This window comes from Nannobrachium achirus (genome assembly GCF_963921795.1).
Source record: "Nannobrachium achirus genome assembly, chromosome: 7".
NCBI classification, from domain to species: domain Eukaryota; kingdom Metazoa; phylum Chordata; class Actinopteri; order Myctophiformes; family Myctophidae; genus Nannobrachium; species Nannobrachium achirus.
Genome location: NC_137816.1, coordinates 59,038,687 through 59,055,767, shown reverse-complemented (window position 1 = coordinate 59,055,767; position 17,081 = coordinate 59,038,687). Strand labels below are relative to the sequence as shown.

At 43.9% G+C, this 17,081-nt stretch overlaps 1 protein-coding gene across 2 annotated transcripts in view; it reads right to left on the bottom strand.

Annotated features, from left to right (window-relative positions):
* Positions 1–17,081, bottom strand: part of ccdc102a (coiled-coil domain containing 102A) — a 124,062-nt gene that overhangs the window by 98,690 nt on the left and 8,291 nt on the right. Inside the window, exon 2 of one of the 2 annotated variants that reach the window (XM_080730818.1) lies at positions 13,528–13,668. The exons of the other annotated variant lie outside the window; for it this stretch is intronic. The gene's annotated coding sequence lies outside the window, so the exon portion shown is untranslated. The remainder of the gene's footprint in view (positions 1–13,527; positions 13,669–17,081) is intronic. 2 annotated transcript variants of the gene reach the window in all.

The window sequence follows — 17,081 nt, the reverse complement described above, 5'->3', positions numbered from 1 at the left end:
TACGCGGTTCGGCTATGAGCCTTCATCAGAGCTCTGCAATGAAGTTGATGTGGTTTTTTTAAGGGTAACTGTTGTATAATCGCAATTTAAACTCAAGGATCGTGCCTTATCATGATTATCGGCACTTCAGCCCTGCCTACGGCGTGCCTGCAGCACACTGGCGTGCCGATAATCATAATAATGCAGTGGTCCCCCCATCATCATTACGCACTTGTGAATTGCAGATCGGTTTTACAATTTCATTTAGCATGCATTTCTTACAGTCAAACTGGCACTGTGTCTGTGTCCTGGAGAAATCGCCTCCCCACTAGTGAATGCAACTGTGCTGCTTGCAGATCATCAATTCTTTGGCAGGCGACAATAGGATTAAAAGGTCCTCTCGACTCCTTGTGGCAGGAGCTTGTTGAAACGTTTGGTTATTTCTAACACAACAGCTCCAACAGTTGTCCATGACAATAGAGAGGGACTCTTCTTTAAAATCCTTAATATGCTATATTAAGTGCTGAAGTTTTATTGCCGTAAACTAAAGTGATGATTTTCTTTGCGACAGTCCCCCTCGCTTGAACGGTGAAGTTAGTGACATAAGGTTTGTTTTTCCCCTGTTTTCTACAAAGCAAAATAAAGAGAGAGCCGAAAAACCGTTGCATCCCTTGGTGAAATGTGGTACAAATCCAATCCTATACTTGTATTGAACAAAAGAGGCATAGCAGGTTTAGTTTTGTTCTTAAAAGACACTTTGCTTTGATTTCTGTTCCACGTGCCACCGGTGTCAGATTATATCGGCAGGGCAGATTCTCTGATAGAGAGATCCTGTTTCAGTCAGGGACTGGCCTGGTGTCTGTAGGGGAAGCGGTGCGAGACAGAGACATCTCTAGTGTTTTAATTTACTGCTGCAGTCTGTCTGACAAACAGACGTATTTCAGCTCCCCGGGGCAGGCCTTCATCAGCGTGTGCATCCTTAGTGATAAACAGACACTGTTAGGCATGCTGTGTTGACGTCTGCCTGGGTCCCCAGCCCTCTCTGTTCTGTTCTGTTCCCAGGGCAGAAATGGAACACCAAAAGGGAAATGACATAGGGCATAACATTTATCCAGAGAGAGAAGGGGTCTGATCACTGGACTGTTGTATCTTGGCATGACTTCTGTGGGTGCGTAAAGGGCAATACTACTCTAGCATATTATGTGTCTGTGCCTGTGTGTGACTCAGAGGGAGAGAGAGAGAGAGAGAGCGAGTAAAGTAAAGAGTAAGAGAAGGAAGGAAATTAAGAAGAGAAACTGGGAAAGAGAGCATAAGGGAACAGGATGGGAAGAAACTGAGACAGAGAGAGAGAAGACATGAGCAAGATTAAAATCGGTGAGAGGATCTAAAGCAGGGGTCTTCAACGTTTTCAGGCCAAGGACCCCTTTAGTAGAGAGAGAGATGAAGCAGGGACCCCCACAACCTGTTCATAGATACCATATAGTTTCATTGTTTGACAGCACAATCATCAGTGTATTTTGGATTGATGTCAATTTGTGTTTTCAGATATTTAACCACTTGAACCGTCTAAACTTGATCTTTCACTATATGCACTTAGTCTGCTCTTTTTTCCCCTCTACACCAAACCTCTTTGCCGAAAATAGCCGATCTACAAGCTCACAACGCCTCGTGCTGCGAGGCGTTGTGAGCTTGTAGATCTGCTATTTTTGGCTAAAGTTCTCAGAAGGTTCAAGTGGTTAATATAGAAGAAAAACCTCTATCACACAAAGATTTGGAGGACCCCCTGTAGTAACTCTGAGGACCCCCTGTTGAAGACCCATGATCTAAAGTAAACACTGGTCTTGGGTTGATTTCTCAGCTCTACTACAGCTGCTCTTGTATATCGGCATTTCTCATGTTCTGCCCCGTTTCCATCGAACCCCTACTGTCTACGCATGTTTTCCTCCTATATCTCTCCCTTTGTCTCTCTCGCTAACTATTATCCCTCACTGTTTATCTCCCTCTCCTTGTCTCCCTGACCAACCTCATCCTTTCGCCATCCAGCACAACTAACAATGTCCCTAGGTGGATATTCTCCGTAATCAAGCTACCATTCCCAATTGATCAGTGGGTCGTTAAGCTGATGGATGGTGGTGTTACATTTAGCTGAGTTGGATCCAGGCGCCGCGGCGTGCTTAAGGCTCTGCAACTTGAGTAAGAGCAAGAACAAACATGCTATGCCAGAAAAGACACACACACACACACACACACACACGCACGCGCACACGCACACGCACACGCGTCCAGAGTTGGCTTAACAATAATAAAAAACTGGAACATTTCACCCTAAGCTTTCTTAAACTACAGGTTGGGACACTAAATGGATTGCAGCCATAGCACCACTGGGCCCAGATGACCACAGGAAACCAAAAAAAGCAACAACAAAAAAAAACACCTGTTTGTTTTTGGTGGATCCACTTCCAACAGGACCAAAATCTGTCTCTCTTTCCACTTGTACGTGGCTGAGCTTTATCTGAAGCTACACTATGGCAATTGTCAGTCCAGTTCAGACTAGGTTCTGTGCGCTGAATAAAAAGCTGAAATAAGATCATAATTAGGAGGTGTGCCGATCAGGATTTTTTTTAGGCCGATACTGATCGGCAGTTAATGATTTTCCTCAGGATCTGCCAAAAAGCGGTACAGAATTAGTACTACAGGACGGGCTGTCTCTCAGCATGGTCTAGTCTTACGCACATTAATGTACCCATATGATGATTCCCAAGGGCTCTATACAAGGCCGCTCCTGTTTTTGTGTTACACTAAATATTCTTGGCAAAAATAGCCAAGCACTGCCATTTTTCTCTGAATGTTAGCTCCAGATAACTATGCTAGGTAGTTAAGTGAAAGCTTGGATGTCGACTCAACTACAGCAGTGGTTCTCAACCTTTTCAGACCCCCAAAATAAACATATTGTAACTGGGGACCCCCCCACACACACCCCACCCTGATGGGCACTAAGAGTTGAGGCATTACATTTTTTAGAACACGGTTCTATTGTGAAAATAGCAGATCTACTGTACATGCTCACAACGCCTCGCAACGGCTATTTTTTTACAATTTCTGCCTCTAATATTTGACAGTTTGGCCATTAGGTATTACAACGTCCTTCAATTGTCACTTTAGAAATGTGTAGATACCCTCAAAACACATAAACTTTATGTTGGTTTGTTTACTGTTGAGAGAAAAAACAATGTTGCACATTAAGTTAATCATCTGGGGACCCCAGGGGACCCACAGGTTGAGAACCACTGAACTACAGTATATCAGCCGCAGTAACATGTGCCTCCATCACCTTCCTGCACGTTTCTTTCTCTGTGACTTTTCCATTGTACATTGTTAATAATGTCAAGCGACTCAGCGATGCACCTTTGCACTTAATCCTTGCAAGTCTCCAATAGAAGTTGAAGAACTTTACCTGGTAGTGGAGTGACGACGATAGGTCATTCAACTACGAAGTTTCAGGTTAAGTCTTACCGTAAATATGTCCCCCTCAGTCTTATCCTCAAGGTTGTTGCTATCAATCTATCTTCCTCGGGTCTTTGGGTTTCTCACAGACCGTATGAGATCCAGACAGAAGATAAATACTGCACAGCAGCAGCGGCCACTGGCAGTCCAACCTCTCTCTCTTCACTTTGTCTCAACTCCTGCTCTCTCCTGCTCTCCTTGTGACTTCCCCTGGTTTATTTCAACACGTCTTTTCTTTTCTTTCGCTGCCCTTCTGTCACTCTGTTTGCCTCTCGCTGCCCCTCCCGTCCCCACACGCCCTGTCATCCCAGGGCTCATAAAACAGCCAGTCAGTCTGTTGGGCAATAAACTCCTTTGACAGTGCATCTGTCCTCACTCACCCGATGCTATGCGAGCCATACTTTGACTTATGTTCGCTCATATGTACCCGCCATCTAATACAAACACATCACAATATAAGTGGTCCATTAGTGTTCTGTGCTGATAGTAGTACACACCCACGGCGAGTGTAAGCATGCACGCACACGCACACACACACACACACACACACACACACACACACACACACACACACACACACACACACACACACACACACACACACACACACACACACACACACACACACACACACACACACACACAGCATTTATTTTGCTTGTCAATGCAAAGGTCTCCTTATCTGTGAGAGATGAACAAAAGTCAAGAGCAAGGTCATGGTAAACACACACACGCACACACACGCACACACACACACACACACACACACACACACACACACACACACACACACACACACACACACACACACACACACACACACACACAATGTAGTAGGTTTGGAGAGGCAACAGAGGGGCTGTGTGTTAAAAGGCAGAGATTTATTTGAATTTGAGACATGAGATGTATTGTAGCTCCAAAGGATTTCCCCCTGCACTTTCCCAAAAATGTGTGCTTGTGTGCACATGGGCGTGTGTGTGTTTGTGTTTGTGTGTCTGCGTGTCTGTGTGTGTTCTCTACTCTAAATTAGAACCAGGTTCCGAGATCTCTCTAGCTCTGTGGGGTTGGCTGGGCCTTAGAGGTTCAACCACAGGCTGAAAAAAAAAAGAACAGTGTGTGTGTGTGTGTGTGTGTGTGTGTGTGTGTGTGTGTGTGTGTGTGTGTGTGTGTGTGTGTGTGTGTGTGTGTGCGTGTGTGCGTGCGTGCGTGCGTGCGTGCGTGCGTGTCCATTATCGTATAGATCAGGAACAGTGTGCAGTCTAGACCTTCATGCTGACATTTGGCGTTCCATTCGGGGTAGCTAGTGGAGCTTAAAAACATTGCTGCTTTGACACAATTTTGTTTACCTTCACGTCTTTTTACATAACTTACGTAGAACCTAGATGTGCATGCGTTGTGAACTTGTGAGACAAACAGACAAAAATGCCAAATTGTTAGCGAATTCAGAATCAGAATTCATGCACCGCTTATGCTGTTTGCTTTGATTTGACTGCAGTCATTTACAGTACATACACAGTGCAGAGCCTTTCCTTAAAGCAGGGGTTTTCAAAGTGGGTGACGGGGCACCCTGGGGTGCCGCGACGGCAGTCCAGGGGTGCCGCGAGATCATTTGATAATATTTGGAATTTATTTGGACACTTGGAAAAAATATTTAGTATCATTTTAAACTTGAAGTACACATTATTAGTACACATTATTTTCAGTATCTTCTAACTAAAATGACTATTATCTCAATGTTTTCCTCACAACATAATCACTAAAATATAATTACAGAAACCAGGCAGAAACCTCTGTTGCACAAAACTAGTGAAAACAGCCGATCTACAAGCACACAACGCCTCGCGATGTGTGCTTGTAGATCTGCTGTTTTCACTAGTTTAGTAAATTTTATAGATGATAAATATAAAACGAACGGTTTTGAACATACAAGGTTTCCACCCGACAACAACGATATGCAATAAATATGAGGTGCTGGGAGTGAGAATTATAATGTAGGGGTGCCCTGAGACAAAAAAGTTTGGGAACCCCTGCCTTAAAGGATGGACCAAATATCCCCTCCTGTTCCTCCCTTGAGTGGCTGACTACAGTATGGAGTCCTTGTCCAAGTTCTGTTGGGCTGTTCCTCACCACATGAGCCAACGATAAGGGAATGTAGCTGTCTTTTGTGACCCTAAGGTCTACCGAAGCCTTGGCAAGGGCCTGGCCTTTCCCTCTGCTCAGTCCCTCCAGACAAAGGATTTGGCACGTTTAGCTGTTACGGGTCCATTTGGTTCCATTTGTACACTCTCAAGAGTCAATGAACACAGAGCATTTTACAGTGCAAGAAGAACACGGCAGATTTAAGAGTTTGAAATCCCACTGGATACACCAATGCAATAAAATAAAATGAGCCCTGACAGGTGTCTAGATCGTCCAGCAAAATGGAAATTTAGTGTTGCAGAAAGGATTAGCTTGCTGCACTTTTGGACAGCATTTTGATTCCACGGTTTATCTGACAAGCAAATTTACAAGTTAAACTTCGACCAGGCCGCTACATGATCCCTGTATATCTATGTGAACTGAACTCAAGGATTTGTTTGCGTCTTCCTCCCGTGGTTTAGAAAAGAACTCAAAGCTACAGTTTAGCCGATGTTCCCACTGAAGGTTTTGGACCGCGATCAGCTAAATCTGTTGGCTTACGTTGAGCCTCTTGACATCGACACACTGCTGGGAGGGAAAGGCAGCGGAGAAATAAATATGCTTTTTGAAACAGCTTACTGTATATATGAAGAGACTCGCAACAATTTAGTGCTAAACTGTGCTTGGCAAATATTCGATAATATACAATTTCACAGATACCACGCGCATTACAGCTTCCAAAAGTATGCCTCAAAGGTTTTTTGTTCTGTATCTCTCTACGGTAAATGGGAGTAACATGAGTTTATGGCAGTCCACAAAATGACTAAAGTGTTTTCATTCTTTATGGGCCAAGTCAATTCAGTCATAAGTGAAACAACATGCCGTGAGGTCAGAATACAAACTGGATTAGCCTACGTTGTGTGAAAGCAAAACAACAGGCAGAGGCATATACCGAAAATCTACACAAATACGTCCCTGAATCGACAAACAAAATCCCAAATATATAAATGGTTCATATTAAATCACCAGAGAATGAAAGCTCGAGTGTGGAGCTGGATGACCTTCAGAAATACGATAGTAGTAAAAATTAATTCTCATTAAAGAGAACAAAGCGTATAAGCAAAAAGGTACAGACCGGCTGACGCTATACAGTTCTGTGACTCGTAATACAAGCCTAATCATTTCAGCTCTGGCTCAGAACCTTCCACATGAAACCCATTCCTCTTCCAAGTAGGAGAGTTCTTGAAACTGGGCCAGCAGGGGATTTCTAAACATCAAAAGGGTTGGAGGAAAAAGGATTCTTTTTTTTTGTATGATTCTGCCTTAAAGAGTTAAGCCACTCAGAGGGAGAGGAACGATTTGTACACAGTCTGCCATGTTTGATGTGTCAAACGTAATTAGACAAGCTTTCTCGTTAGACTATTATCCCCCCCCCCCTCCAAATCTAGAACAGCTCAACAAGGTACTGATCTGGGTTCTTGTCTGCAGTGCAAGATGCAGCTTTTTTGGTAGATTTTCTCCGCAATTTAGCCGTTATGCCAATTCCCCCAATGCATATAGTCCCTGTGACAGCCAGTGCCAAGTGCCTACCCCTGCTGTTTTGGTCTGGGCTGGGTGTAGACAACCACATGTCTCCTCCAGTACACATCACCATGCCCAGGGGTGTCGCACCAAAACCTGGGCCCTGGGTACAAGGATTCACTGCGGGCCCCCCATGAATGTTCTTCTTAGGGGGAGGGGGTTTAACCCATTTAGATGCATGGGAACTAATTATTACGCATTATTTTGTGCTTTGACTATTGCAAAATAGCAGATATACAAGCTCACAGTGCGGCACGAGCGCCACGCTGTGAGCTTGTAGATCTGCTATTTTTGAAAAATTGTGCAAGTCTTTGAATATTTCAAATCCTTCTAACGTTTTTTGAAAAACCTATGTTTCTATGTCAGTGGTGCTCAAACCTTTTCATGTGAAGTACCCCCAAAATGATATGTATTTGGCCATGGACCCCCATCTCAAAGTATTTAGTTCCAGGGACCCCCCAGAAGCAAAATTTGAGTTGCAAATGTTCGCTTAAAAATACATTCAAAGATTTGCACACATTTTCACAACTTTTCAAAAATAGCAGATCTACAAGCTCGCAGCGCTGCACTCGGTGCCACGCTGTGAGCTCGTATATCTGCTATTTTTCAATAGCTAAAGTATAGAATAATTAAGGCCCCTCCAACTTGGGCCCTAGTAACTCAGTCCTCCCCCCCCCCCCTTGTGACGCCCCTGACCTGCCCTTTCTTTTTCACCCGACACTGACAGTGAGGAGTTTCACCGCGTGGTTATAACGTCACGTGTGCCTAACGTCACATGTATGCTATCCCTTCCGGTTCCACTGAACAGGCACCCCAAACGAACTTGTAGGAGTCCCAGTTGCAGTGACAGAGAACCGACCCAACCGACTTCCAAACACAGAACGCATACCCGTCCGGGTATTCAATACCCGTTGTACCCATTGTTGTTCCGTCTGTCTGTGTTCCTTTTATGCCCTATATGGAGATCTCTGATGTCATCCCTGTATATGCCCATATTTGGGCATCTAGGTTGGATCGGCGGTTCTGGACGACCGCCTATCCACCGACTTGATGGTGCATTTTCCCCCAAAGTCTGCAATTTTGATCATATATTTGACAGCCTTAACACACACACACACACACACTCACATGAACCATTTTATTCCAATGTGATTGCCTCTATGGCGAAGCTGATGCAAATCATTGATATTTGGTGAATCAGACCAAATTCAAATTTCCGTCTCTCACAGCCAAACTTGACACTAGTTAACACAGGGTTTGTAAACACATATTTCACTACAGGAGTTAAAGAGGAAGCTACGCTCGGAACAGGCATTGCGGCCAGCCAGAGGTATGTGGCAGGACTAGACTGCTGTAACCTAAACTATAGTTCAAGTGGAGAAAGCGTTTCTTATTTCTCCTGTGTAATCAGGTCTAATAGACAAATAGGATGGTTGCCCACACTCTCCTGCACAATAGAGAACTCTGCCATGGTAACCTAAGAACAATGGTCAGTATGCTATGCTGGTGTATAGTCCCAGACTGAACATCTGGTTGGCACTACACAGACCTAATGATGACCAGTCACTGGGTCCTTACACTTCTCAAACTTTCAAATTTCAAGGTCTCCCCTTAACTCTGACAGTGTACAAAATCTACAAATGGAACCAAATGGACCCATTAGGGTCCATTTGGTTCCATTTGTACACTGTCAGAGTCACAGGCTTGTATGGGTCCAATTAGACCCCTCTAAAGAAACCCACAGGGTCCCTGGAATCCACTTTGAGAATCTCTGTTGTATATCATCTCTCCCAGAGAAATCTCCTGTGTGTTGAAGAGGCAAGAATAATCCTAATATCTGTTGAGTTGATGTCCGTCATCGACATCTATATCAAACTGAGAGTGAAGGCCTACGTAAACGTATACTCCACTACTTTTAGTGTCGATATTAAATCAGCATCAGCCTTTAGCCTGCCATGTTTCCATTCATCTGAACCTCCGCATTGCTATCTGCTTGGCTGCCTTCTGCTAACCAGTCTTGATATGTCTGTCATCTCAAATATTATCTCCCATGGAGCTGAGCCTGTGTGGAGTGACAGCGGACAGAGGGAATGTAGGAAATTATAGTGCATTCTTTAGCGATCTCTCTCTCTCTCTTGAACGGGCACGCACACAGAACAGCTAAGAATTGGCGTTTTCACACTGTAAACTGATATATAACCATTCACGCACACGTGCACACACACACGCACACACTCTGTGGTCACACGGAGACATGCCTATGCAAGTATACGCCCTGCATGCCATTAGAAAAACGCACAACCTTAAACACACTGCACACAGTGCACACACGCACACAGACCACATGGCCAGGCATCTCTCCACCCAGTCGTATGCGTGTGAGGATGTGGGACTCGTGGGAGAGGCTACTGCGGACACCGCTGGGCCGGGCCAGGGGGAAGTGTGAAACATTCTTACCCCTGTCCGCTCTCCCTCAGAAGGCCTCAACATACTCTGTTCTGAAGTGCCTCTGAAACCTGTCCAACCTCAACTTCCTGGCTCCTCAGAACGGTGATATGTAATAGGTGCTAGGGGTCTTGGGAGAATGGCCGTCGACCATGGGGCCGACGGCCATCGCAATGGAGTGCAAGTGAAAATATACACGATCGTTGTACAGTGTTCCAAGTGAAAATGAGAATGAGAATTTTAAAGCCTTGAAGGATGCCCTCAGTAGTCAAATCGATTACCCTATATTAACAATCACCTTTACCCACAAGACTTAAATATGTGATTGTGAACCCTTGGCCTTGAATCCCTATTCTGGGGGCGAACATCCGGCAAAAACTGTGGATCTATAGGCTTACAACACGCGATTTTGCATCATGTTGTGAGCTTTTAGATCAGCTATTTTCAGCAAGGACAATTGTGTTGAAGGGGGAGGGGGGAGAGGGGACCACGGTGGAAAGTAAGTGAATTCAAGCTCTCTGCTGTCCCAGTAGCTTGACAGAAACTGTTGAGAAGAATCTTCAAGGAAAAATGTGTGGTGTTTTCCACAGCCCCCTGCGTATTTTTATATAACGTATGGATTTAAGCGAGTTGGTGGCATGTTTGGACAGCTCTGATTTAGAGAGTTTTTTTTGTCTCCCAAACTGCACCACAACAAGATCCACTCTAAACGTCACAACATATGCGAAGCCTGTTCTGAAGGCAGCGTAGAATCGTAGATCAAGCTGAAAATGGACATTATGCCATTTTGTTATGCAGAGATTAGCTCCACTGCAAATCTACACGCACACTCGAATATAATATAGGCACATTTGACATGAGCCATTAGGGAGAAACATGTTGTGTATGGGAGAGAGAGAGAGAGAGACACACACACACAAAGAGACAGAGGGGGGAGAAAGAGAGAGAGACACCTTGAGTGTGTGTGAGCTGACGGAAACAAAATAGCAACACTGTGCGTGTGTACGCACACGCACACATGTGTGTGTGTGGTTGGTGTGTGTGTGTGTGTGTGTGTGTGTGTGTGTGTGTGTGTGTGTGTGTGTGTGTGTGTGTGTGTGTATCCTTCTCTGTGCATAGTATCACCTCCCAGAGTGTCCAACTCAGCACAGCCTAGTGGTGCAGTATCAGATAGCCATCATTTATTCAGCAGGACACACACATGAGATAGAGAGAGAGAGAGAGAGAGAGAGAGAGAGAGAGAGAGAGAGAGAGAGAGAGAGAGAGAGAGAGAGAAAGCGAGACACAGAGGGACAGTGTGAGGAGAGACAAAAAGAAGAGAGGTGACAGAGCCATAGATTGATGGAGGGGAAGTTGGACGACGGGACAGAGACATGGAGAAGGATGGTGATAGATTGTAGTAAGGTAGGAGGGACAAGGTCTCCTTGACTGCTCTTCACAGCTTGGTGATCTCTCTAGGCTGGACTGCTGCCCAGTGAGCCCAAACGTTCAAACGTTGCTCTCCCATTCTGGTGCCTTTAGCACCGCAAATGACATACGTAGGGTCTAAATCACTGGTTCCCAACTCCCATAGCACTGGGTCGGGAAAATGAAGGGAAGGGTCCCTTCATTTTTGTTTTCCTACATCATGTTTTTAATTATTATTTTTATTTCAAAACATTTTCAAAGAAACATTTCCCCAAAAGAGCTAAGATTTTCATGAATGAAAAAGAAAAAAGAAATAAGTAATTTCATTAATAAATAAACCCTAACCCTAACCCATGAATTAGAAAACAAATGTTTAAAAAGTAGTGAAAATAGCCAATCTACAAGCTCACAAAGTGGCACAAAGCGACAGATTGTGAGCTTGTAGATCTGCTATTTCCAATAGTTTGGGTCCCAGGCGAATGTCTAAATTCCCTTTTGGATCACGGGCTAAAAAGTTTGGGAACCACAGGTCTAAATGACTCCCTGTAAAAACACCACTGACGGCAACGGCAAAACTACGATGAACCTTTGTGTTCAGACATGATGCAAAGGATCTTGAATTATCATCCCACGTTAGAACTAGAGTCAGTCTACATGGGTTTATTTATTATAGGCCCAATCAGTCTTACAAAATGACATGCTGTGGTTGTTTATTGCGACCGTCAGGTCGCAGTTACTATCAAAACTTCCACCAGCTGTCAGTCTGTCCGTCAGTCAGTCAGTCTGTCAGTCACGTCTCACTTTTGCCCTACTCATATTTCCGCCACTATTGCCCCTATCCATGCCAAACTTTGCACACACACTCCTTGGCTGCCATACCACAACCCCCACCCCTCATTTCTCACATGGCCCTCCTCTAGCGCCACCATCAGGCTGATTTTTGCAAAACACATTTTTGGACACTGCTCCTACAGATTTTGGCCTAAAATCAGGCTAAGCGGTACACAGAATCTCTAGTCATGTCATCAACATGCATCTGTCCCGTTTAGCATCACCATCAGGCCGATCTTTGCAAAACACATTTTTGAACACTGCTCCCTCACGTTTTGGCCTAAAATCACGCAAATTGGATGGCAAATCACAACCTCCGCCCCTGATTTCTCACATGCCCCTCTTCTAGTGCCACCATCAGGCCGATTTTTTGCAAAACAAATATTTGCCCTAAAATCACGCAAAGCGGTACACAGTATCTCTAAAGTCATGTCATCAACATGGATCTCTCCCATTTCCCATATTCCCTCCTGATTGGCTACCATCGCCTTCTAAAGTTTGTGTATGCGACGCGACAGTCGCTTATCTCCCAATTAGGGAGTCTTACTGGTTATAAATATTGGGGTGAAATCGATGTGATTTATGATGATGAAATGAAAGCTCCAAATAGCATATCCATCTAATCAGTCTTTAAAAAATATATGTGTGAAAATAATGCTCATTAATATGTTTAAACAATACAAAACAGGACTGGGCCTTTAATAAAGAAGTGGGGTTGAATTTAGACTCTTCATTGTGTACTGTTTTGCTTACTTATTACAGGGAATCTTGCTGTGTGTTGACCCTCAACACTCCCAAAAAAGGCCAACATCCACAGCAAGGCAAGCTACAGGTTTTACACACCCCAGCGAATCAGTATGTTTCAACAATATGCCAGTTCACATACTGTACTGTATGTTTCTGGACAGGGTATGGCTGTGTGACATTACTACACTCCTCGCAATAGTCCTGAATATTTAGCAACACGCCAAAGGCTACGTTCCTATTGCTTAATACCTACACAAGCAACCATCGGTCTAAATATTCATCAGCATTATGCAACGATGCGTTCCATTATTGAACATGCCTCAGCAGTTGAGCCAGCAGAGCTAAAAAGGGGAACAGCCCTTCGGGGCCTGGCAGCTTCAAAGCTTCTGCTTGCTAACTAAGATCTATAGTTTTGGGGGACGCGTGGGGGGGGAGGGGGTTTGCATAATGTGGTACCATTAGGTAAGATGGGAGTAAACAGTTCTTGCTCTTCGGCACGTCAAGCAAGTGTAGAGATAAGAGGGAAATGATGAAACGCAGAAACAGACCGAAGTGAGCAGCACATAGCGTCGTAAAGTTGTGAGTTGGATGAGAAAGCTCTGTCTAGCAGATGATCATCCCTTCGTTATTTCCAACTCACTGGAAGAATGTTTGATAGGATACAACGATTTTGCATTTCTGAAAGTGTCACTACCGCTGCAGAAGAAAACAAGTACCGTAGAACCGGAGTGAGAAGCAGACAGAAAAGAAGCATGTTTTATTTCTTTTTGCATTGGACCTGTTCTTTAATCATTGCTCTTTTGAGGGCTTTGTTCTTTTGCCTCATAATAAAAAACTAAACATGCTTTTAATTCAGTCTCTTTGTGACTGTTCTTCATCAGGCTGCATGCAATTAGGAGTTTAACAGGCACAGACCTTTTTCCACATTGCCGTCTTGGTGGGTCGGTCAGGGTAAAGGCTTGGATAGTTGACGCACCACAGTGACTGGTGCTGGGGTGGTGGGGGATAGCAGGGCTGGATGGGTCCTAAGTAGCCTCGTTCCAAGCCTTTACTCACCTGCGAAGAGAAAAGCCTGGTCACGACTAGGGGTGGGCGATATGGAAAAATACAATATCACGATATTTTCCCAAGCTGTATCACGATACACGATTTTATCACAATTCTTTTTTCAAGTTGGTTTTTATGGATATTTTTCAAGTTACTTGACAAAAACTAGACTCTCTGGGTTCCTTTTGGGAGGTCTAAATTGAACTTTACAAGTATGTAACTAACCCTTACGGGTCCATTTGGTAAGGTTTCATTTGTATACTGTCAGAGTTAAGTGGAGACCTTGACATTTAACATTTTGAGAACTACTGATTTAGACCAAAATGCAGGTTTAAATTCTGCAATGAATCTCTGTATTAACGATTAAACAGGATTTTTTCAAGGCTCCCTCAATTGTATCACGATATATACGATACCTTTGAAAAGGCATATCGTGGAGACATTGTATCGTCAATTATCACTATCACCCACCCCTAGTCACAACCTAATGCAGTCTATAGGGGCGGGACGTCAGTCTTGATATGAAAAGGGTTGAAAATGACTGACACTCAACCGGCTAGGTTTGACCCAGTGTTGGCCCTAACTGGACGGTTGACAGTCCTGTCATGTGGATAATGGGTGGCCTATGGTGAACCATCATCAGACCTGGGATCACCAGATGTCTTAGCCCTCATGACAGACACAAGTTCAAAGCCCTTGAACCACACACTCCCGCAATGCTTCTGGGAGGACATGGAGAAGTTTATTGGCCCTAATGAGGATCAGAGACATTTTTAACTGTGAGATAATGACTCAATCCTGCTCACACTGAAGCACAGAGGCTTGGGTCGCTTATGGACTAGACAGGGAAGGGGGGCTTTTTGGAGCTGTGTGGAGCTCCCTATACATGGCCGTGTGTGTATCTATGTGGGTCCGTATGTAGCCTCAAGAATGTGGTAGTACCTTTTATGACCACACATGTTAAGGGAGGGGCGCTGTTTTCAACTGCAATACACACACACATGTGTGTGTGTGTCTGTCTGTCTGACTGACTGTGTGTCCATTGTATTGTACATGCAGTGGAAAGGGTACAACTATTCACATTTATTAGAGGATGGGATGGGCTGTGTTTTTTCATTTGATACCTAAATGCAGTCTTATTCTCATCTCCTGGAGGCAGGGGTTGTTTAATCTCATAAAAAAACATGGGCAGACAATGCCAGACATGCATGTAAACTTCCCCTTAGAAGAGATATTAATTACATGTCAATTAAAGGTCAATTAATTGTTTAGGGTGAAAGGTGTGGTGAGAAAGAGGAGAGAAATACTGGTCTAAGGAAAGAAAGTATGTGTATATTCAATACTGCTAAAGCTACAAGAAATAGGAAATTGGCTATTTCATAAATAAAATGTAAAAAACGAATACTTTTCATGAATAGATTAAAAAAATTAAGAAGTAGTGAAAAAATAGCAGATCTACAAGCCCTATACTGCGACACGAAACAACGTGTTGTGAGCTTGTAGATCTGCTATTTTCACTTTGGTTGGAGTCTGAAGAGGTGAGTCTTCAGATTATGGCGGAAGATTGGGAGCGAGTCTGCATGGTTCCATCCTAAACACAGAACGGCAAGCTATCGTCTACTCCAGGGGTCTTCAACAGGGGGTCTGGGACCCCTAGGGGGTCCTCAGAGTTACTACAGGGGGTCCTCCAAATCTTTGTGTGATAGAAACTTTTTTTTCTCCTTTTTTATATTAACCACTTGAACCCTAGCGTCCATATTCTGAGAACTTTAGCCAAAAATAGCAGATCTACGAGCTTTTGGATCGGCTATTTTTGGCAAAGAGGTTTGGTGTAGAGGAGAAAAAGAGCAGACTAAGTACATAGTGAAAGGTCAAGTTTATTAACTCATTTAGTGCTGTCAAACAATGAAACTATATGGAATCTATGGAAATGTTTGTGGGGGTCCCTGCTTCATCTTTCTCTCAACTAAGGGGTCCTCTGCCTGAAAACGTTGAAGACCCCTGGTCTACTCTACTCTCCCCCTGTCAACTCAGAGAAATATTAGCTAATGGCCTCCTTCCTACAGTCCTGTCTGCCACGCCAACTCCACAGTTGGTTGACATTAGTATCTGGGTGGTGGGGTGGCATGGAGGCTAGTGTGAGGCCAACCCACATCAGAAGAAGGCCACAGCATGGATGCCTGTCGCAGCCAACCCCTGTCAAAGGGTCCTTGAGAAAGACAGAAAAGTGCAACCAGCTCCAATAAACTGCTGGCCTGCATTATACTGTACAGTACACCAGTAGTTCTCAACCTGTGGATCCCCAAATTATTTTGGAGAGTCCCCTGATGATTAACTTTTCTCACTCAACAACAGTAAACAAACCAACATAAACTTTAAGTGTATGGCGGGCACATTTCTAAAGTGACAATTTAAGGACTTTTTAATACCTCTAAAATGACAAATTAAACATTGGCCAAATTGTCAAATATTAGAGGGAAGAATTGTGAAAATAGCCCATCTACTGTACATGCTCACAACTCCTCGCAACGCGAGGCGTTGATCTGTAGATCTGCTATTTTCACAATAGAACCGTGTTATACAAAATGTAATGCCTCAACTCTAAGTGCTCGTCGGGGTGGGGGGGTCCCCAGTTAATTATGAATATTTAAGGTGTCACGGCCTGAAAAGGTTGAGAACCACTGCTGTACACAACAGTGTAACTGCATAGTACAGCACAGAAATAGGCTATATACAGTAAATGTACATACAGTGCAATATCTTGAACATCATCTTGTTCTGTCTACCTGCTAGTGGAATGCTCACACACTCAACACTGCATTTATTGAGTTATTAAATGTTTCCCACTGTAAAAGTGAATCCTTCTCCTCTAACAAAACTATTCCCTACCAACCTACCGTATACTCAACTCGGCTCTATTGGGCTTCGGTTACACTTGTCATTTCAAACAGATTTTGCTTTTATCGTCTCATCCCTCCAGGGTGCATTAACTGGAAGAAGCTGGATGGCAACCAAGTGCATTTTTGATTGCATTGTAATGCAATGAGCCAGACCACATCCCTTAGCCTAATGGTGGGGCACACAGTCATCAGGAATTGTCTGGATGCAATCCAGTCAACACATAGAAAGGCTTTAGCAGAAAGGCTTTAGCAGGAATACCTACAGTACTTAAATAAATACAGCCACAGCTCATACCGTAAACCCTCAGGCCAAATGTGAAGGCTCTGGGATGTGGCCACGGACTATTAGAATTTTATGATATAATATCTAAAACAATTTGTGGTCTTAGTCAACCTCTTATTTCGCAATAGACAACTAGCAACGTGTTTGATTTCCTTAGCACCATTGTGGTCACCTGTGTTTCCCAATTACTGGCTTGTTGATTTGCAACAACAATACAGTATGTTTACCATGACCTTATT